Raw genomic sequence first — 26,768 nt, 5'->3', positions numbered from 1 at the left:
TCCTGGCATGAGTAGCAGGACTTTGAAATGTTGCGCGATTTTTAACAAAAAGCTGCGAAAATTCGCATCATCCATAACAGGATTTATAAACAACTCTACAGGCTTCACTGCCATGGTGCACAGTCAGTACACAACATTATTCTCATGTCTTAGCAGGATCGTATGGTGACAGGTCTCCCTACACTGTTAGACAGCCAGGGTAGCCCAGTTCACAGAGCTCAGATGTTAACAATATCAGTGAATGATACAAAGTTCCATCTTGAGTTGATGGGTAGGCTACAGTCTGGGGTCTGGGAATACTGGTCATTTCAATTATTGAACCATACATGTAAATGTACACCAAGGTAATTCTCTGTCATGACTAATCTGAGCATGATCGGATCGTGACCAGGGTCTCATCAGGGATAAGCAGCCAGGGAAGACCAGTCAGTGATGGCGCAGAGGTAAACTTTTGAAGATCAACACTTTATTACTATGTGACGATAACACTGGACAAGCAAGAAACTTAAAAGATTGAAACTATTATAAGGCAGCGGACAAACCTCTAAAGTTGATTAATACATTTACAAAACCCCAAGACACCATCCCAACCGTGAAGCATGGAGGTGGAAACATCATTATTTGGGGATGCTTTTCTGCAAAGGGGACAGGACGACTGCACCATATTGAGGGGAGGATGGATGGGGCCATGTATCGCGAGATCTTGGCCAACAACCTCCTTCCCTCAGTAAGAGCATTAAAGATGGGTCGTGGCTGGGTCTTCCAGCATGACAACGACACGAAACACACAGCCAGGGCAACTAAGGAGTGGCTCCGTAAGAAGCATCTCAAGGTCCTGGAGTGGCCTAGCCAGTCTCCAGACCTGAACCCAATAGAACATCTTTGGAGGGAGCTGAAAGTCCGTATTGCCCAGCGACAGCCCCAAAACCTGAAGGATCTGGAGACGGTCTACATGGAGGAGTGGGCCAAAATCCCTGCTGCAGTGTGTGCAAACCTGGTCAAGAACTACAGGAAACGTATGATCTCTGTAATTGCAAAGAAAGGAATCGGTACCAAATATTAAGTTCTGCTTTTCTGATGTATCAAATACTTATGTAATGCAATAAAATGCAAATTAATTACTTAAAAATCATACAATGTGATTTTCTGGATTTTTGTAATAATGTCTCCGTATCTTGCATATAACGTTTCAGGTAAGACCCTAGTTCAGACTGTGTGAGAGTAACAATGTTTATTACAGCAACAGGGGCAGGCAAACGACAAGGTCAAGGCAGGCAGGAGTCGATAATCCAGAGTGGGGCAAAGGTACAGGTCGGCAGGCAGGCTCAGGGTCAGGCAGGAGGGCTTAGATTCAGGATAGGCAAGGGTAAAAACCAGGAAGGTGATGAAAGAGGGACTAGAAAAATCAGGAGCTGAGACACAAAACGCTGGTTGACTTAAACAAACAAGACAAACTGGCAACAGACAAACAGAGAACAGAGGTATAAGTACCCAAGGGATAATGGTAAAATTGGCAACATCTGGAGGGGGGTGTAGACGAGCGCAAGGACAGGTGAAACAGATCAGGGCGTGACATTGCATTACTCATCTCCTATGTGCAAGCTCTATCTCTATATCTCTTGATACAATGATGAAAATAATAATGGCCTCTAAACCTTCAAGCTGCATACTGAACCCTATTCCAACTAAACTATTGAAAGAGCTGCTTCCTGTGCTTGGAGCTCCTATGTTGAACATAATAAACGGCTCTCTATCCACCAGATGTGTACCATATTCCTCTCAAAATCTTTAGAAAAGGCTGTTGCGCAGCAACTCACTGCCTACCTGAAGAAAAACAATGTATATGAAATGCGTCAGTCTGGTTTTAGACCCCATCATAGCACTGAGACTGCACTTGTGAAGGTGGTAAATTACCTTTTAATGGCATCAGACCAAGGCTCTGCATCTGTCCTCGTGCTCCTAGACCTTAGTGCTGCTTTTGATACCATCGATCACCACATTCTTTTGGAGAGATTGGAAACCCAAATTGGTCTACACGGACAAGTTCTGGCCTGGTTTAGATCTTATCTGTCGGAAAGATATCAGTTTGTCTCTGTGAATGGTTTGTCCTCTGACAAATCAACTGTAAATTCCGGTGTTCCTCAAGGTTCCGTTTTAGGACCACTATTGTTTTCACTATATATTTTACCTTTTGGGGATGTAATTCGAAAACATAATGTTAACTTTCACTGCTATGCGGATGACACACAGGTGTACATTTCAATGAAACATGGTGAAGCCTCAAAATTGCCCTCGCTAGAAGCATGTGTTTCAGATATAAGGAAGTGGATGGCTGCAAACTTTCTACTTTTAAACTCGGACAAAACAGAGATGCTTGTTCTAGGTCCGAAGAAACAAAGAGATCTTCTGTTGAATCAGACAACTAATCTTAATGGTTGTACAGTCGTCTCAAATAAAACTGAAGGACCTCGGCGTTACTCTGGATCCTGATCTCTCTTTTGAAGAACATATCAAGACGGTTTCAAGGACAGCTTTTTTCCATCTACGTAAACATTGCAAAAATCAGAAACTTTCTGTCCAAAAATGATGCAGAAAAGTTGGTCCATGCTTTTGTTGCTTCTAGGTTGGACTGCTGCAATGCTCTACTTTTCGGCTACCCGGATAAAGCACTAAATACACTTCAGTTAGTGCTAAATACGGCTGCTAGAATCCTGACTAGAACCAAAAAATGTGATCATATTACTCCAGTGCTAGCCTCCCTACACTGGCTTCCTGTCAAGGCAAGGGCTGATTTCAAGGTTTTACTGCTAACCTACAAAGCATTACATGGGCTTGCTCCTACCTATCTCTCTGATTTGGTCCTGCCGTACATACCTACACGTACGCTACGGTCACAAGACGCAGGCCTCCTAATTGTCCCTAGAATTTCTAAGCAAACAGCTGGAGGCAGGGCTTTCTCCTATAGAGCTCCATTTTTATGCAATGGTCTGCCTACCCATGTCAGAGACGCAAACTCGGTCTCAACCTTTAAGTCTTTACTGAAGACTCATCTCTTCAGTGGGTCATATGATTGAGTGTAGTCTGGCCCAGGAGAGTGAAGGTGAACGGAAAGGCTCTGGAGCAACGAACCACCCTTGCTGTCTCTGCCTGGCCGGTTCTCCTCTTTCCACTGGGATTCTCTGCCTCTAACCCTATTACAGGGCTGAGTCACTGGCTTACTAGGGCTCTTTCATACCTTCCCTAGGAGGGGTTCTTCACTTGAGTGGGTTGAGTCACTGATGTGATCTTCCTGTCTGGGTTGGCGCCCCCCTTGGGTTGTGCCGTGGCGGAGATCTTTGTGGGCTGTACTCGGCCTTGTCTCAGGATGGTAAGTTGGTAGTTGAAGATATCCCAGTGGTGTCGGGGCTGTGCTTTGGCAAAGTGGGTGGGGTTATATCCTTCCTGTTTGGCCCTATCCGGGGGTATCATTGGATGGGGCAATAGTGTCTCCTGATCTCTCCTGCCTCCAGTATTTATGCTTCAGTAGTTTGTGTCGGGGTCTAGGGTCAGTTTGTTATATCTGGAGTACTTCTCCCTTCCTATCCGGTGTCCTGTGTTAATTTAAGTATGCTCTCTCTTTCTCTCTTTCTTCCTCACTCTTGGAGGATCTGAGCCCTAGGATCATGTCTCAGGACTACCTGGCATGATGACTCCTTGCTTTCCCCAGTCCACCTGGCCGTGCTGCTACTCCAGTTTCAACTGTTCTGCCTGTGATTGTTATTATTTGACCATGCTGGTCATTTATGAAAATTTGAACATCTTGGCCATGTTCTGTTATAATCTCCACCCGGCACAGCCAGAAGAGGACTGGCCACCCCACATAGCCTGGTTCCTCGATAGGTTTCGGCCTTTCTAGGGAGTTTTTCCTAGCCACCGTGCTTCTACACCTATATTGCTTGCTGTTTGGGGTTTTAGGCTGGGTTTCTGTACAGCACTTTGAGATGACATCAGCTGATGTACGAAGGGCTATATAAATACATTTGATTTGGTTTGATTTATACTATTCTTTGAAAGGTTGGTGCCGAAGAACATGGCGGACATTTTACATTCTCCCAACCAATTGTGCAATTTGTTTTATTTTTTTTTGCATTTTGTGTAACTTATTTTTTAACTTATTGTGTACATAATGTTGCTACTACTGTCTCTTATGACCGAAAATAACTTCTGGACATCAGAAAAGCGGTTCCTCACCGCGGACTGGAAGAAACTGTTTTTAACGAGTCCAACGAGATGGAAATCCTGCTTTCACTGGAATAGGCCCAGATCTATGCCGTTTGCGTGAAGAAAATACGGCGGAAAAGGGGACACAGATCGGGGATCCTTCTGAGAATCCGGAGTGAGTGAGAACTCCCAATGCCTTCCCTTCTTCTTGCTGACGTGCAATCATTGGAAAATAAAATTGATGACCTACTACTAAGATTATCCTACCAACTGGACATTAAAAACTGTAACATCTTATGTTTCACCGAAACGTGGCTGAACAAAGAAACTGACAATATAGAGCGGGCTGGATTTTCCATGCACTGGCAGAACAGAGACGCTACCTATGGTAAGAGGGGTGGATGTGTGTCTTTTTGTCAATAACAGCTGGTGCGCGATGTCTAATATTAATGAAGTCTTGAGGTATTGCTCACCTGAGGTAGAGTGCCTTATGATAAGCTGTCGACCACACTATATATTGAGAGTTCTCATCTGTATTAATTGTAGCCATCTATTTACCACCACAAAGGGAAGCTGGCACTAAGACTGCTCTCAACCAACTCTATGAGGCCATAATCAAAGAAGAAAATGCCCACCTAGAAGCGGCACTCCTGGTAGCCGGGTACTTTAATGAATTAAAACTTAAATCAGTTTTACCACATTTTACCCAGCATGTCACATGTGCAAGCAGGGGAAAAAAAATCCAAGACCACCTTTACTCCACACACAGAGATGCATGCAAAGCTCTCCCCTGCCCTCCATTTGGCAAATTTGACCATAATTCTATCCTCCTGATTCCTGCTTCCAAGCAAAAACTAAAGCAGGAAGTACAAGTGACTTGCTCATTACGGAAGTGGTCAGATGACGCGGATGCTACACTACAGGACTGTTTTGCTAGCACAGACTGGAATATGTTCCGGGATTCATCCAATGGCATTGAGGAATACACATCCTCAGTCATCGGCTTCATCAATAAGTGCATTGTTGATATAGTCCTCACAGTGACTGTATGTACCTATCCCAACCAGAAACCATGGATTACAGGCAACATCCGCATTGAGCTAAAGGCTAGAGCTGCCGCTTTCAAGTAGCGGGAGACTAATCCGGACGCTTTTAAGAAATCCCGCTATGACCTCAGTGGCTGGGCTTGAAAACTATTACGGACTACAAAGGGGAACCCAGACGCTTGCTTCGAGATTAATCCGGACGCTTATAAGAAATCCCGCTATGCCCTCAGACGAACCATCAATCAAGCAAAGTGTCAATACAGGATTAAGATTGAATCCTGCTTGTCGGATGTGGCAGGGCTTGAAAACTATTACAGACTACAAAAGGAAACCCAGATGCGAGCTGCCCAGTGATGTGAGCCTACCAGACCAGCTAAATGCCTTTCATGCTTGCTTCGAGGCAAGCAACACTGAAGCATGCACAAAAGCACCAGCTGTTCTGGATGACTGTATGATAACGCTCTCGGTAGCCGATGTGAACAAAACCTTTATACAGGTCAACATTCACAAACCTGCTGGGCCAGACGGATTACCAGGACGTGCACTCAAAGCATGCATGGACCAACTGTCAAGTGTCTTCAATTACATTTTCAACCTCTCCTGACCGAGTCTGTAATACCTACATGTTTCAAGCAGACCAACATAGTCCCTGTGCCCAAGGAAGCGAAGGTAACCTGCCTGAATATTTACCGCCCCGTGGCACTCACGTCGGTAGCCATGAAGTGCTTTGAAAGGCTGGTCATGGCTCACATCAACAGCATCCTCCAGGATACCCTAGACCCACTCCAATTCGCATACCGCCCCAACAGATCCAAAGATGGCGCAATCTCAATTGCACTCCACACTGCCCTTTCAACCTGGACAAAAGGAACACCTATGTGAGAATGCTGTTCATTGACCTCAGCTTAGTGTTCAACACCATAGTGCCCATAAAGCTCATCACTAAACTAAGGACTCTGGGACTAAACACCTCTCACTGCATCTGGATCCTATACTTCCTGACGGGCCGCCCCCAGGTGGTATGAGTAGGCAACAACACGTCTGCCACGTTGATCCTTAACACTGGGGCCCCACAGGGGTGCGTACTTAGTCCCCTCCTGTTTTCCTTGTTCACCCACGCATCCAACAATATCATTAAGTTTGCTGACTGCACAACAGTGGTAGGCCTGATCACTGACAAAAATGAGATGGCCTATAGGGAGGTGGTCAGAGAACTGGCAGTGTGGTGCCAGGACAACAACCTCTCCCTCAATGTGAGAAAGACAAAGGAGCTGATCGTGAATGACCAATGGCCGAACAGGCCCCCATTAACATCAAAGGGGCTGTAGTGGAGCGGGTCGAGAGTTTCAAGTTTCTCTGTATCCACATCACCAACGAACTATCATGGTCCAAACATACCAAGACAGTCGTGAAGAGGGCACGACAAAACCTTTTACGCCTCAGGAGACTGAAAAGATTTGCCATGGGTCCCCATATCATCAAAAGTTTCTACAGCTGCTCTATCGAGAGCATCCTGACCGGTTACATCACCGCTTGGTATGGCAACTCGGCATCTGACCGTAAGGTGCTACAGAGGGTAGTGTGAACGGCCCAGTACATCACTGGGGCCAAGCTTCCTGCCATCCAGGACCAATATAATCGCCGGTGTCAGATGAAAGCCCATACAATTTTCAGAGACTCTAGATATAGACTATTTTCTCTGCTACCGCAAAGCAAGCGGTACCGGAGCACCAAGTCTACTGTAGGACCAAAAGGCTCCTCAACAGCTTCTACCCCCAAGCCATTAGACTGCTGAACAATTCATAAAATTTGCCAATGACCATTTTACATTGACCCCCTCCAATCTTGTACTCTGCAGCTACTCGCTGTTAGTTTGTTACTTATGCATACTCATTTCGCCCCCACCTACAGTTGAAGTAGGTAGTTTATATACACTTAGGTTTCAGTCATTAAAACTAGTTTTTCAACCAGTCCACACATTTCTTGTTAACAAACTATAGTTTTGGCAAGTCGGTTAGGACATCTACTTCATGCATGACACAAGTAATTTTTCCAACAATTGTTTGCAGACAGATTATTTCACTTATAATTCACTGTATCACATTTCCAGTGGGTCAGAAGTTTACATACACTAAGTTGACTGTGCTTTAAACAGCTTGGAAAATTCCAGAAAATTATGTCATGGCTTTAGAAGCTTCCGATAGGCTAATTGACATCATTTGAGTCAATTAGAGGTGTATCTGTGGATGTATTTCTTGGCCTACCTTCAAACTCAGTTCCTCTTTGCTTGACATCATGGGAAAATCTAAAGAAATCAGAAGACATCAGAAAAAAAAAATGTAGACCTCCACAAGTCTGGATGTCATTTTCTCATTTTGTCTGTCATAGCTGAAGTGTACCTATGATGAAAATTACAGGCCTCTCTCATCTTTTTAAGTGGGAGAACTTGCACAATTGGTGGCTGACTAAATACTTTTTTGCCCCACTGTATATTCCTTACAGTTGACCCCACGGGGTGAGATCTTGCGTGGAGCCCCAGATCGAGGGAGATTATCAGTGGTCTTGTATGTCTTCCATTTCCTAATAATTGCTTCCACAGTTTATTTCTTCAAACCAAGCTGCTTACCTATTGCAGATTCAGTCTTCCCAGCCTGGTGCAGGTCTACAATGTTGTTTCTGGTGTCCTTTGACAGCTCTTTGGTCTTGGCCATAGTGGAGTTTGGAGTGTGACTGTTTGAGGTTGTGGACAGATGTCTTTTATACTGATAACAAGTTCAAACAGGTGCCATTAATACAGGTAACGAGTGGAGGACAGAGGAGCCTCTTAAAGAAGAAGTTACAGGTCTGTGAGAGCCAGAAATCTTGCTTGTTTGTAGGTGACCAAATACTTATTTTCCACCATAATTTGCAAATAATTCATTAAAAATCCTACAATGTGATTTTCTGGATTTTTTTTCTCAGTCATAGTTAAAGTGTACCTATGATGAAAATTACAGGCCTCTCATCTTTTTAAGTGGGAGAACTTGGACAATGGGTGGCTGACTAAATATTTTTTTGCCCCACTGTATATTTTTGTGTGCTCTATCCTGTCTGATTATCCATCAGTCTGACTAAAATACTGTATATGCACACAATGAACTGAGAAACAATCTGGCCACTAACAGCTTTATAAAATAATTTGTATTAATGATTGATTGATAGAATGCAAGTGCTGTGTAGCGTTATTATATTGTATGTGTGTGTATTTGTGTGTAATGGGATTTGATTGATTGAAAGTGCTGTATAGCATCATGATTTAGTTTATTAGGATTCCCATTAGCTATTGCACATGCAGCAGCTATTCGTCACGGGGCACCACATGATTATACTGTGTGTGTGTGTGTGTGTGTGATGGGAGGCGTGTTATAGCTGTAAAACCATTTATTGTGGAAACCCCTAAGAGGTGATTATTAGAGAGTGTATGGTTGAGAAAAAGAGAGGAAGGAAAAAAAAGTGGGTGTATGAGTGAAAGAGAGAGCGATAGAAATTATGATGTTGACCGGAATTGATTCCTATTTGTTCCTTTGTACCTGTTTTCTCTCTCTCTCTCTTCCTTCCTCTTTCACGACCCCCTGTTAGTCTGTTCTTCTAGTTCAGTGCAAGCGAGGGTAGTGATGTGGAGAGTCTGTGCTCAGCAGAAGAAGGCAGGAAGGAAGAGGAGATACAGATGATTGAAGGGATAAAGATGTGGAGCAAGGAGGAAGAGGAACATGGAGAGGAGGGAGAGAGAGAGAGAGCACACCAGAGTGGAGCGTCTGCCCCAAGTCTCACCATTCAACCTTATACCACACAGCTTACTTTGTACTATTTGTCTGTCTGATTTGTTGAATTTGGATCAGAAAAATGCATGTACCTACAAAGCTACTCAAAGTGGTTGCATGGCACATTGCTAACTATTTATTGTACCGGCATCAGTAGACCAGTGTGGGGGACCCTGCAAAGGCTCCATAAATTTCAGACATGGGTCCCTAAAGGCATTAAAAATGCAGCTAATGTATTCACTTTGATGGCTACACTGGCAGGAACTGGGGAGCCAAGAGTATGGCACCAGGGGGTGTGGGTTTGAAGGGCACAAGAGAGGGTGTGGTGTGTGCATCCGGAGTGGACGCAGGGCAAAGAGTGGGGGATGTATAGAAACCTTCTTTGGGTGCTATACGTGTTCTGTACCACTTTGCAGGATGGGGTCATGTTTCCAGAAGTTCCATGACATGTTGTAGGCGTGACAGTGTGAAATACACATTTTTACTCAATCTTATCGGGAAATGTTGTACCTTTTTTTAAATTGTGTTTTGTATAGTCTCTCTATATCTGAATGCATTCACTGAATTGCTGTCAAAGTAGGCTACCATTTCTACATTTTGTGTCAGGCCTAGTTTGAACTAAATCCTATTGAGAGAGGTTATCTACATTTTTAAATATTCTATGAATAGTTGTTTGCATTTTCACATTGTTACAAACGTAAGAACCTTTGTCAATCCAATAACCTACTTTGTGTGAGTGCATTTGGATTTTGGGGGGGATTTTTTCTTGGAACCCTTCTCTATCTAATACTTGTTTCATTTACTGAATTGTTGTCAAAGTACTATATTTACACTTTGTGCTACTTTGTAGGATGGGGCTGTGCTTCGATAAGTTTCATGGCATGTTGAAGGCTAAATGCAAATACTCAAGTGACAGTGTGATATGAATTTGTCCTCCAAATCTAATATGGAAATTGTCTCTGAACAGTAGTCCTGTTTTTGTATCTTCTATCTTTATCTCTCTATCTAATACTTGTCAAAGTAGGCTTCTATTTCTACATTTTGTTTCAGGCCTGGTCTGTACTAAATCATATTGAGAGAAGTCAAGTCTTGCCATATATTTTCAAGACGATTTAAGTCAAAACTGTAACTAGCCCACTCAAGAACATTCAATGTTATCTTCTTATGGCTTGGAGGCAGTGTTGAGTAGCTTGGATGAATAAGGTGCCAAGAGTAAACTGCCTGCTACTCAGGCCCAGAAGCTAAGATATGCATATTATTAGTAGATTTGGATAGAAAACACTCTGATGTTTCTAAACCTGTTTGAATGATGTCTGTGAGTATAACAGAACTCATATGGCAGGCAAAAACCTGAGAAAGAATCCAACCAGGAAGTGGGAAATCGAAGGTTTGTAGTTTTTCAACTCTTTGCCTATCCAAGACAGTGTAAATTTGGTCCGATTGCACTTCCTAAGGCTTCCACTAGATGTCAACAGTCTTTAGAACCTTGATTGAGGCCTCTACTGTGAAGGAGGAGAGAATGAGAGCTGATTGAGTAAGAGGTCTGGTAGAGTGCCATGAGCTCATTCAGGCACGCTCCCGTGAGAGGTAGCTGCGTTCCATTGCATTTCTAAAGACAAAGGAATTCTCCGGTTGAAACATTATTGAAGATTTATGTGAAAAACATTCTAAAGATTGATTCTATACATCGTTTGACATATTTCTACGAAATGTACAGGAAGTTTTTTACTTTTCATCTGGCCTGCGCGTCGTGAATTTGGATTTGTGAACAGAAAGGAGGTATTTGGACATAAATTATGGACTTTATCGAACAAAACAAACATTTATTGTGGAACAGGGATTCCTGGGAGTGCATTCTGATGAAGATCATCAAACTTAAGTGAATATTTATAACGCTATTTCTGATATCTGTATGGCTTGTTTTGGTCTCTGATCGCTGTACTCAGATTATAGCATGGTGTGCTACTTCAGTAAAGCTTTTTTGAAATCTGACACAGCGTTTGCATTAAGAAGAAGTTTATGTAAAGTTCCATGCATAACTCTTGTATCTTTTATCAATGTTTTTTATGAGTATTTCTGTAAATTGATGTGGCTCTCTGCAAAATCACCGGATGTTTTGGAAGCAAAACATTACTGAACGTAATGCGCCAATGTAAACTGAGATTTTTGGATGTAAATATGAACTTTATCGAACAAAACATACATTAATTATGTAACATGAAGTCCTATGAGTGTCATCTGATGAAGATCATCAAAGGTTAGTGATTCATTTTTCTCTCTATTTCTGCTTTTTGTGACTCCTCTCTTTGGCTGGAAAAATGGCTGTGTTTTTCTGTGACTAGGTACTGACCTAACATAATCAGATGGTGTGCCTTCGTCGTAAAGCCTTTTTGAAATCGGACACTGTCGTGGGATTATGTTAAGGGCATTTTTACCTATAATGACTAATTATGTATACATTTCAATCAGGACTGACTAATCAGAATACTAGTGTGTTACTGTATATGTACTAATCAGAATACTATATATGTATGAGTTTTCTTTCTTGATCCCAGTACTGAAGATAATGTGTGTGTGAATGTGGTCAAGAGTTTAGAACAATGACGGTCTGTTCCTTGGTACAAATGAATGAACTATATCTCCAGACTGACTAGAATGCTTATCTACACTGACTGACCTTGGCTCTAGGTGGGGAGGGAAGGCTTGAGAGCTATAGAGCCTTTCTACCAGTGTCAAGAAGAGACAGAACATTTAGAAAACGCTGACGTCATTTTCAGTTTATAACCTGTGGTAAAATGTGTGTGTATCATTATAGAATAAGGGAATTACAAATTCTTATGAATTGACAGTGTTTAATTTTAATTGGGTATTAAAACAGAGCTATTTAATTCCTTTAACAGATTAACAACCGGTTTATCTTTAACATGGTGTAAAATACTTGTATGTTTGAGGAATTTTAATTATGAGATTTCTGTTGTTTGAATTTGGCGCCCTGCACTTTCACTGGCTGTTGTCATATCGATCCCATTAACTTCTTACGGCTGAGATCCCGTTATCTTGGTAAGAAATTCCAGTGTATATTTATCCATGTGTTTTAGGTTATTAAACTGAAAAGTGAATTTGCTTCCCAATGTCGATCTGAGAACATACTGAACCAGGTTTTCCTTTATGATTTTGCCTGTGCTTAACTCTATTCCTTTTCTTTTATCCTAAAAAATACTCCCTAGTTCTTGCCGATGACAAGCATACACATGACATGATGCAGCCACCACCATGCTTGAAAATATGAAGAGTGGTACTCTGTGATGTGTTATATTGGATTTGTCCCAAACATAACGCTTTGTATTCAGGGCATAAAGTTCACTTGTGACCTGTTTCAAGAAGCTAGGCATATGTCGCATGTCACTACTTTACATGAGAGGCATTTGAACCTTTACATTTTTTTAAATAAAATGCATTATTTAGCAGAAATGCCTTCTGGAACAAGTGAACTTTAATGTGTGTTAAATAACAAACTTAAATTGTTAAATTACGATCCTAGTTTGTTTAGCCACGTAAAAAGACAGGAACACTTTTCACAACATATTGTGTTCCCTCAGGCCAGTACTCTACTATCACATATCTACAATACAAAATCCATGTGTATGTGTGGGTGTCTTATCATGTGTATGTGCCTGTGTGTGTCTCTTCACAGTCCCTGCTGTTCCATAAATTGCATTTTTACCTTTTAAAAAAAATATATGATTCTACTACTTGCATCAGCTACCTGATGTGGAATAGATTTCCATGTAGCCAGACGTTTGATGGCATGTCTTGTGAGGTATGCAAGGGTGTCTGATCTGTGTGCTAGTAGTTTAAAACAGACACCTCGGTGCATTCAGCATGTCGACACTTCTGTCAATAACATGAACTGCTCAGTATGTGTATATAATCCTTGCTACCGCTGCTTTTTTAAAGACATAGCGTTAGTCACAGAGATCTGAAAAAGTGTTGCTACTGCTCACAACATTGCTGCCCAGGATTTAGCAGGTGCTATCGACAAAGATCAGTGACAAAAAGTTGAGATGGACTAGTTTTCTGCACAAGGCCAGTGTGAACTGAAGGGACTTGACACAACAATGTGCCAAAAAAGCTGTAGCTAGCTACAAATCAAACTGAAAGACACGATGCCGTGAAGCGTTCATTCATGTATACAGGTACATCAGAAAGTCGTATTCATTGCAAGTTAATTAAAACGTACTGTTAGCTGGCTCGCTAGCTAATGATCTGTGTAGTAATATTATTAGCATTTCAGAAAGCCATTTGAATTACTAGTTATAGCCTAATGTTACCTAGCTAACACCTAGTTGGTTATCTTTAGCTACCTGCAGAATCATACTGTACTCAAGCATTTCATGCATAGTGGCTAGCTATGACAATCTGTTTGTACTGTAGCTATGCATTGGGATTATGGTTAATAGTTTAACTAGCTAGCAAGCTATGTCTAAACCAAAGACTCCACTTCGCAAGTGAATGAACACATGACCTATCATGTTAGCCAGGTGTGTCTGGGGATGATTACGGCCATCTGTTGTATTTAATGAACATGTGTACTTGTCTAGGCAATAGTGACCCATCCACGTAGCTAGATGTGGCTGAGGGGTGGTTAAAGCATTTCTTTCACATGACGCATCAATTTAGACAAGTGTCTGGGTAGGCATCATCGAACAATTTGAACATATTTTTATCTTGACACTTTCAAAGTCAGATTAGGATATAGGCCAAGGACTAGATAACTTAAGTGTATTTTTACTTGGAGTTGTTCGTTATTGTAAAGAGATGGGTGGGGCTAATGCTTAAGATGACTGCTGAATAGGTGTAGAACAAGAAGAGCTTTCCAGTAGGTGAACCAAAAGGTCAATTTTCTCAAAAGTGGGGTTACAAATTGATCGACTTTCCCATTGTTCCGCAACTGTGGTGTATGGCATACCATTTTGTAGCTCTGAGTCTCTACTTTTATCCAATGTTTAAAAAAACCACTTTCAAATGTTGGTACACAAGACCGAATTGAGGTGGTGGGTCACTTTTACCACTTGTTTTTTCAGGATGCATGTCTTGGGGAATTTGTATTATGTACAGGCTTCCTTCTTTTCACGCTGTCATTTAGGTTAGTATTGTGAAGTAACTACAATGTTTTTGATCCATCCTCAGTTTAATGTCTGTGATAGGTAAAAACTATAACTGTTTTAAAGTCACCATTGGCCTCATGGTGAAATCCCTGAGTGGGTTCCTTTCTCTGCGGAACTGAGTTAGGAAGGACGCCTGTATGTTTGTAGTGACTTGGTGTATAGATACACCATCCAAAGTGAAATTATTAATTTCACCATGCTCAAAGGGATATTCAATGTTTTATTTGTCAACTAATAAGGTGCCCTTTGCGAGGCACTGAAAAACCTCCCTGGTCTGTATGGTTGAATCTGTGTTTGAAATTCACTGCTCAACTGAGGGACCTTACATATAATTGTACGCGTACGGTACAGAGATGAGGTAGTCATTCAAAAATCATGTTAAATACTATTATTGCAGACATAGTGAGTCCATGTAAAGTATTTTGTGACTTGTTAACCACCTTTTTACTCCTGAACTTATTTAGGCTTGCCATAACAAAGGGGTTGAATACCTATTGATTAAAGACATTATAGCATTCATGTTTTATTCATTTGTAAAAAATAAAAAAACATTATTCCACTTTGACATTATGGGTATTGGCCAGTGAAAAATAATCCAAATTTAATCAACTTTAAATTCAGGCTGTAACACAACAAAATGTGGAAAAAGTCTAGGAGTGTGAATAATTTCTGAAGTCACTATTTGAAAATAGTATTTAAAAAAAACTGGTCAAATACTTTTCAGAAGACAATTATTATTATTATTTTTTTTTTTACAAATAACCATTTAAATACTCAAATAACATTTCTTCATTATTGCAGAGAGTGAGTCCATGCAACTTATTATGTGACTTGTTAAGCATATGTTTACTCCTGAACTTATTCAGGCCCATCATCAACGGGGCTGTAGTGGAGCAGGTTGAGAGCTTCAAGTTCCTTGGCGTCCACATCACCAACAAACTGACATGGTCTGAGCACACCAAGACAGTCGTGAAGAGGGAACAACAAAACCTACAGTATTCCCCCTCAGGAGAATGAAAATATGTGGCATGGGTTCTTAGATCCTCAAAAGGTTTTACAGCTGCACCATCGAGTATCCTGACGGGTTACATCACTGCCTAGTATGGCAACTGCCCAGCCTCCGAATGCAAGGTAGTACAGAGGATAGTGCATACGGCCCAGTACATCACCAAGGCCAAGCTTCCTGCCATCCAGGACCTCTATACCAGGCGGTGTCAGAGGAAGGCCCTAAAAATTGTCAAGACTCCAGCCATCTAGTCATTCTCTCTGCTACCGCAGGGCAAGCGGTACCGGAGCGCCAAGTCTATTTCCAAGAGGCTCCTAAATAGCTTCTACCCCCCCCCCCCCCCCCCCAAGCATAAGACTCCTGAAGAGCAAATCAAATGACTACCCAGACTATTTGCATCCAGCAACATTAAGGTGGTTATATACAGTACATTTAAAAATATTACATGACATTTCATAACACTTTCACAACATATCTACAATGCAAAATCCATGTGTACGTGTGTGTAGAGTGTGTGTGATCGCATGTGTGTATGTGTGTGTCTAAAACATAATTCCACTTTGATATTAAGGGTTATTGTGTATTTTTATTTATTAAGTATCCGCATTAGCTGCTGGGGTCCAGCAACATTGTGGTTATATACACTAAAAAATATGACATGACATTACATTTCATAACACTTTTCACAACATATTTACAATGAAAAATCCATGTGTATGTGTGTATAGAGTGCGTGTGTTAGCATGTATATGTGTATGCGTCTGTCTGTGCCTGTGTGTCTCAACATAGTCCCCGCTGTTTCATAAGGTGTATTTGTATCTCTTTAAAATCTAATTCTACTGCTTGCATCAGTTACCTGATGTGGAATAGAGTTCTATGTAGCCATGACTATACTGTATGTAGTACTGTGCGCCTCCCATAGTCTGTCCTGAACTTGGGGATTGTGAAGAGACCTCTGGTGGCATGTCTTGTGGGGTAGTTTAAACAGACAGCTCTGTGCGTTCAGCTTGTCAATACTTCTTACAAAAACAAGTAGTGATTAAGTCTCATCTACATTGAGCCATGAGAGATTTACATGCGTATTATTAATGTTAGTTCTCGGTGTACATTTAAAGGTCAGCCATGCTGCCATGTTCTGGGTCAATTGTAATTTTTCTAAGTCGCTCTTTGTGGCACCTGACCACAGAACTGGACAGTAGTCCAGGGGCGACAACAGGGGCCTTTAGGGCCTGCCTTGTTGATAGTGTTGTTAAGAAGGCAGAGCAGTGCTTTGTTATGGCCAGACTTCTCCCCATCTTAGCTACTGTTGCTACGGGTCGGGGGACAGCCTCTATTTTTACTAATGCTCTCAGTTGTAAGGATATTTAGTTGGGCGACTTTGGGTCTTTTGAGCATGATGCTATACTGTTTAAATGTCAGCCTCCAGTGCTGGCCATAACCCTGTATAGGCCTCCAAAGCATTGCCCCACTTTCTTTAGTGATTTATCTGAACTATTGTCTATTGTCCTTGAGAACTATAATACAATCATTTTGTTGTGCGACTTTAATATTCATGTTGACAAAGAGACTGACTCCAAGGCCATTGAATTCCTTAGTCTTTTGAGCTCTATGGACTTCATCCAATATATTACTGGGACCTGGTTATTACCAAGGGGCTTTCTATTGACATATGATTTATTGTTATTGTTTTATCTGCTCACCATTGTGCATTTTTTACTACCTTGTTACTCATAGCATGGAGTAATACTGAATGCATTATTAAGAAATGCTATCTGACCTCTGAAGTTGCTCCACATTTTATTAAGTATATGAACAATACTACACCACCTATTCTGCCTTCCTCTTGTGATGATTTAGTTGATAACTTTAAGAGCAAATTATGGGCAACCATTGATGCCATAGCACCAGAAAAGTTGAAAAAGGCCTCATCCAAATGGACAGCCAAATAGAGAAGTGAGGAAACTAATCAATTAAAGAGAAATTTCAAAAAGGCAGAGCAGAAGTGGAGATATCCAAGTTAATATTCTCAGAGAGCAACTTGGCATATATATAACAAGGCAATTAGAGAATCCAGATGGGCAATTTTTTTCTTACTTGATTAATCCAAATAATTTGAGAGTGCTCTGCTCGACCATTGATGGCATGATAAATCCTACCCCCTCAAATATATGTGAACTTTCCTTCACATCTAACTGCGATGAGTTTGCGGCATATTTCAGAGATAAGATACCCAGCCTAATGTTGGTTATCAGTCAAGCAAGACCTGATGAGAAGTTTGATGATTTGTGTCCTAGCCTACTGCGCAAAGGAACTATGGATTTATTTTCCCTGGTTGACACCGACATGCTCAGGAAAGTGATACTACAACTTAAGCCTTCTACCTGCCTTCTCAATTCTATCCCCATCACCTTCTTCAAAAACTGTATTTATTGCATATCTAAAGAAGTGCAAGCTATTGTTAATCACTCCTTGTTCACAGGCACTTTCCCTACTGCACTGAAAACTACTATGGTGAAACTGCTTCTGAAGAAATGTAATCTAGATCCTTCTGCTCTTAGCAAAATTCTTGAGAAATTGGTTTTCAAACAGCTAAATTACTTTTTAATTAACCTCTTAAGGCTAGACGCTAGCGTCTCTCCTGGCCTATAATCTGCGGAAATGCGCAACGCCAAATGCTAATTGTACACGGTAAAACTCAAACTTCCATTAAAACACACATGCAGGGTACTCAATTAAAGCTACACTCGGTGTGAATCTAGCCAACATGTCAGATTTTTAAAATGCTTTTCGGCGAAAGCATGAGAAGCTATTATCTGATAGCATGCAACACCCCGAAATACCTGAAGGGAACGTAAACAAAAGAATTAGCGTAGCCGGCGCTACACAAAACGCAGAAATAAAATATAAAACATTCATTACCTTTGACGAGCTTCTTTGTTGGCACTCCTATATGTCCCATAAACATCACAATTGGGTCTTTTTCCCGATTAAATCCGTCCATGTATACCCAAAATGTCAATTTATATAGCCCGTCTGATCCATGGCAAATCTCCGTTCCAAAACGCAACGTCATTTTTTTAAATTAAAAAAGTTGCCTAGAAACTTTTACAAAAAACTTCAAACTACGTTTGTAACCCAACTTTAGGTATTTGTAAACGTTAATAATCGATCAAATTGATCACTGGGCGATCTGTATTCAATAGCAGCTACTCTTGAAATCAGCGTGCATTGTCTCTCTCCTATAAGCCTCTTCCTGTTCCTGGAGGACAGGAAAGGCCTATTTCTTATTCCACCAAGGATTTAAACAAATGAAAATGCCAGTACTGGCGACATCGTTGTAGGAACTGCAACCTCACCGTTATCTATTTTTGCTTGCAATAAACAATTCAGAGACTGGCGGATGAATACTTTGTGGTTTTTGTGACCAGGTTTTTCTTGGGATTTCGCTTGCTGTTCATGTTCTGTTGAAGTCACATACATTATTTAACCAGTTTTTGAAACGTCAGAGTGTTTCCTATCCACACATACTAATCCTATGCATATACTATATTCCTGGCATGAGTAGCAGGACGTTGAAATGTTGCGCGATTTTTAACAAAATGTTGAAATAATTCAGGGGAGCTTTAAGAGGTTTTAAGTGCCAATCAGATTTTCAGACAGCCTTGGTTAAATTAGTAAATGATCTTAGAGCAAACACAGATGCCAAACCGCTCTCTGTCCTTTAAGTGCTGCATTCAACACTTTTGACCATGATGTCCTTCTGGGCAGACAGGAGAGGTAGGTTGGCCTCTTACGTTCCACTTCTAAATTGGTTTAGGACCTATTTAACCAGTGAAGAGTGTGTCACCCTTGGTGAAAATAACTCAGAGACAATACATATTACATGTGGCATTCCACAAGGTTTGATTTTGGGTATGGTACTGTTCAGTTTATACAGTATATGTTACCCCTTTGCAGCATTATCAGACAGCACATCATTGATTTTCATTGCTATGCAGACAATACACAACTGTACATTTGTTTCACCAGAGGATTTTAGCTCCACAGATAAAGGATTAGACTGTATTAGTGATTTAAATACTTGGATGGCTCACAACTTCCTCCAGCTAAATCAAGACAAGACCAAGGTGCTTATTGTTGGAACTGTCATGAAGTGGCCCTTTCTGGGTACAGTGCGTGGCATCCCCCTCTCCTACATCCAGGTTCTGTTATCTCATATCTTCAATTCCTGGAGGAGACTCTCTCCTCCTTGCCATGCAGTATAGAGAGAGACTGTTCTACTGTGAAACTAAGGAACTTCTTCTACATCACAGAACTTGAGAACTGAACAATATCAATGTTTTGGAGAATGTGTAAACGGTCGGTAGAGAAGCCGGCTACGATCCGGTCCGTTTTGTTTCATGTTTGTGACCTCATGAAAGACAATACAGCCACATTACCATAACTCTGTTTATACAGGTGCCTCCATTTTGAGGTGTGCGGCTAATTATTGTATTAAAATGAATGAGTAATGATGTTAATGTGAGAGAATTTTAGTTCCCTTTAAAGTTTAACTAAGTCAATGGCCCAACTCCATGTTCACAGACATTATCTGGCATCATGGAACAGCCCTTTTCTACTGTTACGAATAAAAACCCCACCTGAAGAAATCCTCTTCAGACCACGCGTACCTAGATGGACACCGAGGGGAAAAGGTTGAGTTTAGACCACAAAAACCTCAGTATAAGCTAAGGTTGTAATGGTTGTTGAATTCATAACCATACCACGTGGAGCATTGGCTACACGGGTGGAAATTGTTAAACTCTGAGACTATCGATCATGACGGAATAAGAGCAAATCTTAGATACTAATTACTAGTCTGCAGCTAGATATTATGTCAACCAGGAATGCGAAGACCGACAACCGCCGAAACATCTATTCCATGAGAACATTTCTGAATGGTACTCTGAAGTATCCATGCTAACCACGAAAGACTTCAGGGTAGCAGAGAGACTCTCGGATGAACTTTCCAACAGAAGGACTGACGATTCCAACAGAGATCACGACGACACACTGGGCGTAAATATACAGCGGGGAGAACAAGTATTTGATACACTTCCGATTTTTCAGGTTTTCCTACTTACAAAGCATGTAGAGGTCTGTCATTTTTATCATAGGTACACTTCAACTGTGAGAGACAGAATCTAAAACAAAAATCCAGAACATGACATTGTATGATTTTAAGTAAGTATTGTAAGTATTTGATCACCTACCAACCAGTAAGAATTCCAGCTCTCACAGACCTGTTAGTTTTTCTTTAAGAAGCCCTCCTGTTCTCCACTCATTACCTGTATTAACTGTACCTGTTTGAACTCGTTACCTGTATAAAAGACACCTGTCCACACACTCAATTAAACAGACTCCAAACTCTCCACAATGGCCAAGGCCAGAGAGCTGTGTAAGGACATCAGGATAACATTGTAGACCTGCGCAAGGCTGGGATGGGCTACAGGACAATAGGCAAGCAGCTTGGTGAGAAGGAAACAACTGTTGGCGCAATTATTAGAAAATGGAAGAAGTTCAAGATGACGGTCAATCACCCTCGGTCTGGGGCTCCATGCAAGATCTCACCTCGTGGGGCATCAATGATCATGAGGAAGGTGAGGGATCAGCCCAGAACTACACGGCAGGACCTGGTCAATGACCTGAAGAGAGCTGGGACCACCGTCTCAAAGGAAACCATTAGTAACACACTACGCCGTTATGGACTAAAATCCTGCAGCGCACGCAAGGTCCCCCTGCTCAAGCCAGCGCAAGTCCAGGCCAGTCTGAAGTTTGCCAATGACAATCTGGATGATCCAGAGGAGGAATGGGAGAAGTTAATGTGGTCTGATGAGACAAGAATATAGCTTTTTGGTCTAAACTCCACTTGTTGTGTTTGGAGGAAGAAGAAGGATGAGTACAACCCCAGGAACACCATTCCAACCGTGAAGCATGGAGGTGGAAACATCATTATTTGGGGATGCTTTTCTGCAAAGGGGACAGGATGACTGCACCGTATTGAGGGGAGGATGGATGGGGCCATGTATCGCGAGATCTTGGCCAACAACATCCTTCCCTCAGTAAGAGCATTGAAGATGTGTCGTGGCTGGGTCTTCCAGCATGACAACAATCCGAAACACACAGCCAGGGCAACTAAGGAGTGGCTCCGTAAGAAGCATCTCAAGGTCCTGGAGTGGCCTATCCAGTCTCCAGACCTGAACCTAATAGAAAATCTCTGGAGGGAGCTGAAAGTCCGTATTGCCCAGCGACAGCCCCGAAACCTGAAGGATCTGGATCTGGGCCAAAATACCTGCTGTAGTGTGTGCAAACCTGGTCAAGAACTACAGGAAACGTTTGATCTCTGTAATTTCAAACGAATGTTTCTGTACCACATATTAAGTTCTGCTTTTCTGATGTATCAAATACTCATGTCATGCAATAAAATGCAAATGAATTACTTAAAAATCATACAATGTGATTTTCTGGATTTTTGTTTTATTTTCCGTCTCTCACAGTTGAAGTGTACCTATGATAAAAATGACAGACCTCTACATGCTTTGTAAGTAGGAAAACCTGCAAAATCGGCAGTGTATCAAATACTTATTCTCCCCATTGTATATGTAGTGATTAGGGAATGTAAACCAGGTTTGCTAGGAAACAAGTCAAAACAAATGGAACAATGACAAGTGGAGCGGCGATGGCTAGAAGACCGGTGACGTCGACTGCCAAACGCCGCCCGAACAAGGTGAGGAGCAGACCTCGATGGAAGTCGTGACAGTACCCCCCCACCCCCCCTTGACGCACAGCTCCAGCAGCGCGCCGACACTGGCCTCAGGGATGAACCGGAGGACGAGGCGCAGGGCGATCCGGCCAGAGACGGTGGAACTCCCGCAGCATTTAAGGGTCCAACACGTCCTGTACCGGATCCTCTCCTCAGGACCGTAACCCACCCACTCCACAAAGTATTGAAGGCCCCTTGCCCAACGCCTCAAATCCAGGAATGTCCGAACGGAGTACGCCGGGGCACCCTCGATGTCCAGAGGGGGCGGAGGAATCTCCCGTACCTCAGACTCCTGGAGCGGACCAACCACCACCGGCCTGAGGAGAGACACATGGAACCAGGGGTTCATTCGGTAATCGGGGGGAAGCTGTATCCTGTAACACACCTCGTTCACTCTCTTTAGGACTTTAAATGGCCCCACAAACCGCGGACCCAGCATCAAGCAGGGCAGGCGGAGGGGCAGGTTTCGGGTCGAAAGCCAGACATGGTCGCACCGGGGCCTCACTGCAGAGACGGTCTGCACTGTTTTTTTGGCGCAGCGTGGCCCGCTTGAGGTGATCATGGGCAACCTCCCATGTCTCCTCCGCGCGCCTGAACCAGTCGTTCACCGCAGGATCCACGGTCTGACTCTGATGCCACGGCGCCAGAACCTGCTGGTACCTCAATACGCACTGGAAAGGTTAGTGGAGGAGTGGCGGAGCGAGTTCTGCGTCATCTCTGCCCAGGGCACGAATGCCGCCCACTCCCCCAGCTGATCCTGGCAATAAGACCGCAGAAACCTGCCCACATCCTGGTTCACTCTCTCCAGCTGCCCATTACTCTCGGGTTTCAAAACTGAGGTAAGGCTGATCTAGACCCCCAGACATTCCATGAATGGCCTCCAGACCCTCGAAGTGAACTGGGGACCTCGATCAGACACTATATCCTCAGGCACCCCGTAGTGCCGGAAGACGTGTGTAAGCAAGGCCTCCGCAGTCTGTAGGGCTGTAGGGAGACCGGGCAGAGGGAGGAGATGACAGGACTAAGAGAAACGATCCACAACCACCAGGATTGTGGTGTTTCCCTGTGAGAGAAGAAGATCGGTCAGAACATCCACCGACAGGTGTGACCAAGGCCGTTGTGGAACGGGTAATGGATGTAGCTTACCTCTGGGCAGGTGTCTAGGAGCCTTACACTGGACGCACACCGAGCAGGAGGAAACATAAACCCTCACGTCCTTTGCCAAGGTAGGCCACCAGTACTTCCCACTCAGACAGTGCACCGGCCGACCGATCCCTGGATGACCAGCGGAGAGTGACGTGTGGGCCCTATAGATCAACTGGTCACGGACAGTAGACAGAACCTACAGATTCCCGTTGGGAAGCTAGAGGGGAGTGGGCTCAGTACGTAAAGCCTGCTCAATGTCCGTGTCCAGCTCCCATATGACCGGCGCTGCCAGGCAGGAGGCCAGGAGTATGGGAGTCTGATCCATGGGCCGCTCCTCTGCATCATACAGCCGGGACAGTGTGTCTGCCTTCACATTTTGGGAACCTGGTCTGTAGGACAGGGTAAACACAAAACGGATAAATAAACATGGCCCACCTTGCCTGACAAGGATTCAGTCTCCTCTCTGCCCGGATGTACTCCAGGTGGCGGGGGTCAGTCCAGATGAGAAAAGGGTGTTTAGCCCCCTCAAGCCAATGTCTCCATGCCTTCAAAGCCTTAACCACAGCCAACAGCTCCTGGTCCCCCACATCATAGTTCAAAACAGAGAGCACGGCTCCTATCCCAGCCTTGGACGCGTCCTCCTCCACTACGAAAGCCAAAGAGGGATCCGGATGGGCCAGCACTGGAGCCGAGGTAAACAGAGCCCTTAGGTGCCCAAAAGCCCTGCCCGCCTCAGCAAACATACAGGACCCCCCTTCATTCTCTCCCAGTCCTCTGGGTTATAAGAGGGCAGAATTTATTTTTCTTGCTGAAGACACTCAGGAACTGGGCATATATAGGTGGGATGTGGGTGGAATGGCAGACTCCAATCCTTCTATAGAGGTGGCTCGACAGAGTAGACTGAAGCAAATGAATGGATACAGCTATGTTAGAATGCCTATTTAATGAAATCAAACTGTAATCTCAGAAAAATTACTACAGTTTAACATGATTCATAGAATGTACTAAACTAGAAAAGTCTCTTTTTCAGGACCCTGTCTTTCAGAGATAATTCGTAAAAATCCAAAATTACAATGAAGATCTTCATTGTAAAGTGTTTAATAAACATTGTTTCACATGCTTTTTCACTGAACCATAAAAAAATAAATGAACATGCACCTGTGAAACGGTCGTTTCACGGTAGACATCCTCCTCCCTCATGTGGTACTCTTCCTGCAGTCTCATCCTGACATGACCCTCCAGCATGCTCGTACTGCTCGTTCTGTGCGTGATTTCCTGCAAGACAGGAATGTCAGTGTTCTTTAATGGCCAGCGAAGAGCCCAGATCTCAATTCCATTGAGCACGTCTGGAACCTGTTGGATCGGAGGGTGAGGGCTAGTGCCATTTCCCCCAGAAATATCCAGGAACTTGCAGGTGCCTTGGTGGAAGAGTGTGGTAACATCTCACTGCAAGAACTGGCAAATCTGGTGCAGTCCATGAGGAGGAGATGTACTGCAGAACTTCATTGTTCAGGGACACATTATTCCATTTCTGTTAGTCACGTGTGTTGAATGTTATGTTCATAAAAATATTTACACATGTTAAGTTTGCCGAAAATAAACACAGTTGACAGTGAGAGGATGTTTTTTTTTGCTGAGTTTATATGCCAGTGAAACTGAATTTCATGCAGAATAATTAAATGAATGAGTGCTAGAGGTGTAAAACAGAAAAGGGGACATATTTTTATTTAACTAGGCAAGTCAGTTAAGAACAAATTCTTATTTACGATGGCGGCCTATGTAACCCTACACTGGTATAAAATATTTTGGAGACAGGCGCAGGAATACACATATGGATTTTTAATACACCCAAAACAAACATGTATACAATAACACTGGGCTGTACCCGAACAATAGAGTGAGGGTAAACCTTGTTGAACACCACAGGACAATACCGTAATACACAAAACATATAGCACGCAGCATAACAGCTGCACCAACACATAGGTACTCACACCACCAACTGACATGGGAACAATAATCGACAGCACCATGGTGAACAAAGGGCACATATATTCAAATTCAATCAGTGGGAATAGGGGCCAGGTGTGCGCAATGATAGTTCCAGAGGGATCCGTGACAGTAATGGTCTTGCAAAGGCTAGCTGATTTCTGGCAAAGAGTATGTTATTTTATCTCAGTATGTCTACAGATTCTCCCTTCTTCCTGTTTTTGTTTGCTTGAAAATGTTGTTACTGGAAACTGTAACCTAGCATTTATAGCGGCTAAGAAATTGGAAGATTGGTTATCCTCCCACAATGGATGGCAGCAATGTCATGTTATGTATCCCTCAATTTAATTTCTTACAAGACTAAGGGTATACTGTGCAACTTTCATAAGGTCTGGGTGCCTTATATGGAATACTGTATGACAAAAGGAGTCTGTATTGAAAACATGCCCACATCAGGGGAGATACTTATTAAGGCAATATCTAGCTGCCCTGGGGGACTGCCCTACTGTTGGTTGTTACTCTGGCCTTGGCTTAACACACCTGAAACCAATAATGAATGTTACACTAAGATCCTAAAGCGGGGTGGGGTGTGTTGGGTTGGGGAGATGCAGGGCTGTGGACCCCTAGGGGCAGGACGGGGTGACCCAGCTATATTGTGTGCAAGCATAAAGAGTTCTACCGTACTATTATGCCTATGATATGAATTATATGGCAGATGTACTGTTTGTCTGTTAATGTGTAGGTGTATGTGGATTTTTATAAACTTTATTTTTCCCAAACCTTTCCCTTGAGAATTAAATTGTGTTGGGCAGAGAGTTGATTTATGACTAGACTGGTGGGGGTCGGGCGTCCAGGTAGCTCGGGCTGGCTGTAGTTTGATTTAGAGAATGCATTAGTGAAGACAATCAGAAGTTAAGTCTCTTCATACTTTATTTGTAAGAGCTGTTAATTTGTCAGGCTTTTGGTTAAAGGTGCAAAACAATATTGATTATTGAAGTATCATTGATCTAGTTCAGTCTTAACAATCACTTAAACATATTTAATAAATGGTCTCTTATCTAGCTTTGATGACTGTGGACATTTTTGCTTACTTTTTGTTGTTCTAAATAGACAGCTAGAAGCGCCATGGGTCATATTAAATTGTGAAGAAATGCAGGAAATGAGCTTTAGATGCCCCAAACAAATCGGAGGACACCAGACCCCCCACCAAGATATGTCCCCCCCACTTCTAAAACCAATGTTGCACCCTTGAATAGACCGGATCAGTATTTCCTCCATGGCCCTTATTCAATTTCTTTATGGGAAACAGGACATCCGTAGTAGTCTTCACAACCACTTTGAATGCGAGGCTGAAATCAGGCATCTCGACTTCTCACAACATATTATTTTCATACAAAGACCAATGGCCCACTTATTTACCATGCCTGCATTTTTAAAACTGCTTTTTGTGTATCTGAAACCACCTGAAGACCTAATCATGATTCCTGCATTTTCACAGACCCTGTAACCAAAATACAGGTATTGGGTCTGTGTGAATGGTTCACTGCATTATTATTATTTTTTAAATGTTACCCCCCCCCCCTTTTCTCCCCAATTTTGTGATATCCAATT

This window comes from Oncorhynchus mykiss, chromosome 1 (genome assembly GCF_013265735.2).
Source record: "Oncorhynchus mykiss isolate Arlee chromosome 1, USDA_OmykA_1.1, whole genome shotgun sequence".
Lineage (NCBI taxonomy): Eukaryota > Metazoa > Chordata > Actinopteri > Salmoniformes > Salmonidae > Oncorhynchus > Oncorhynchus mykiss.
The sequence above is the reverse complement of the archived record's forward strand: the minus strand, read 5'-3'. Positions refer to the sequence as shown.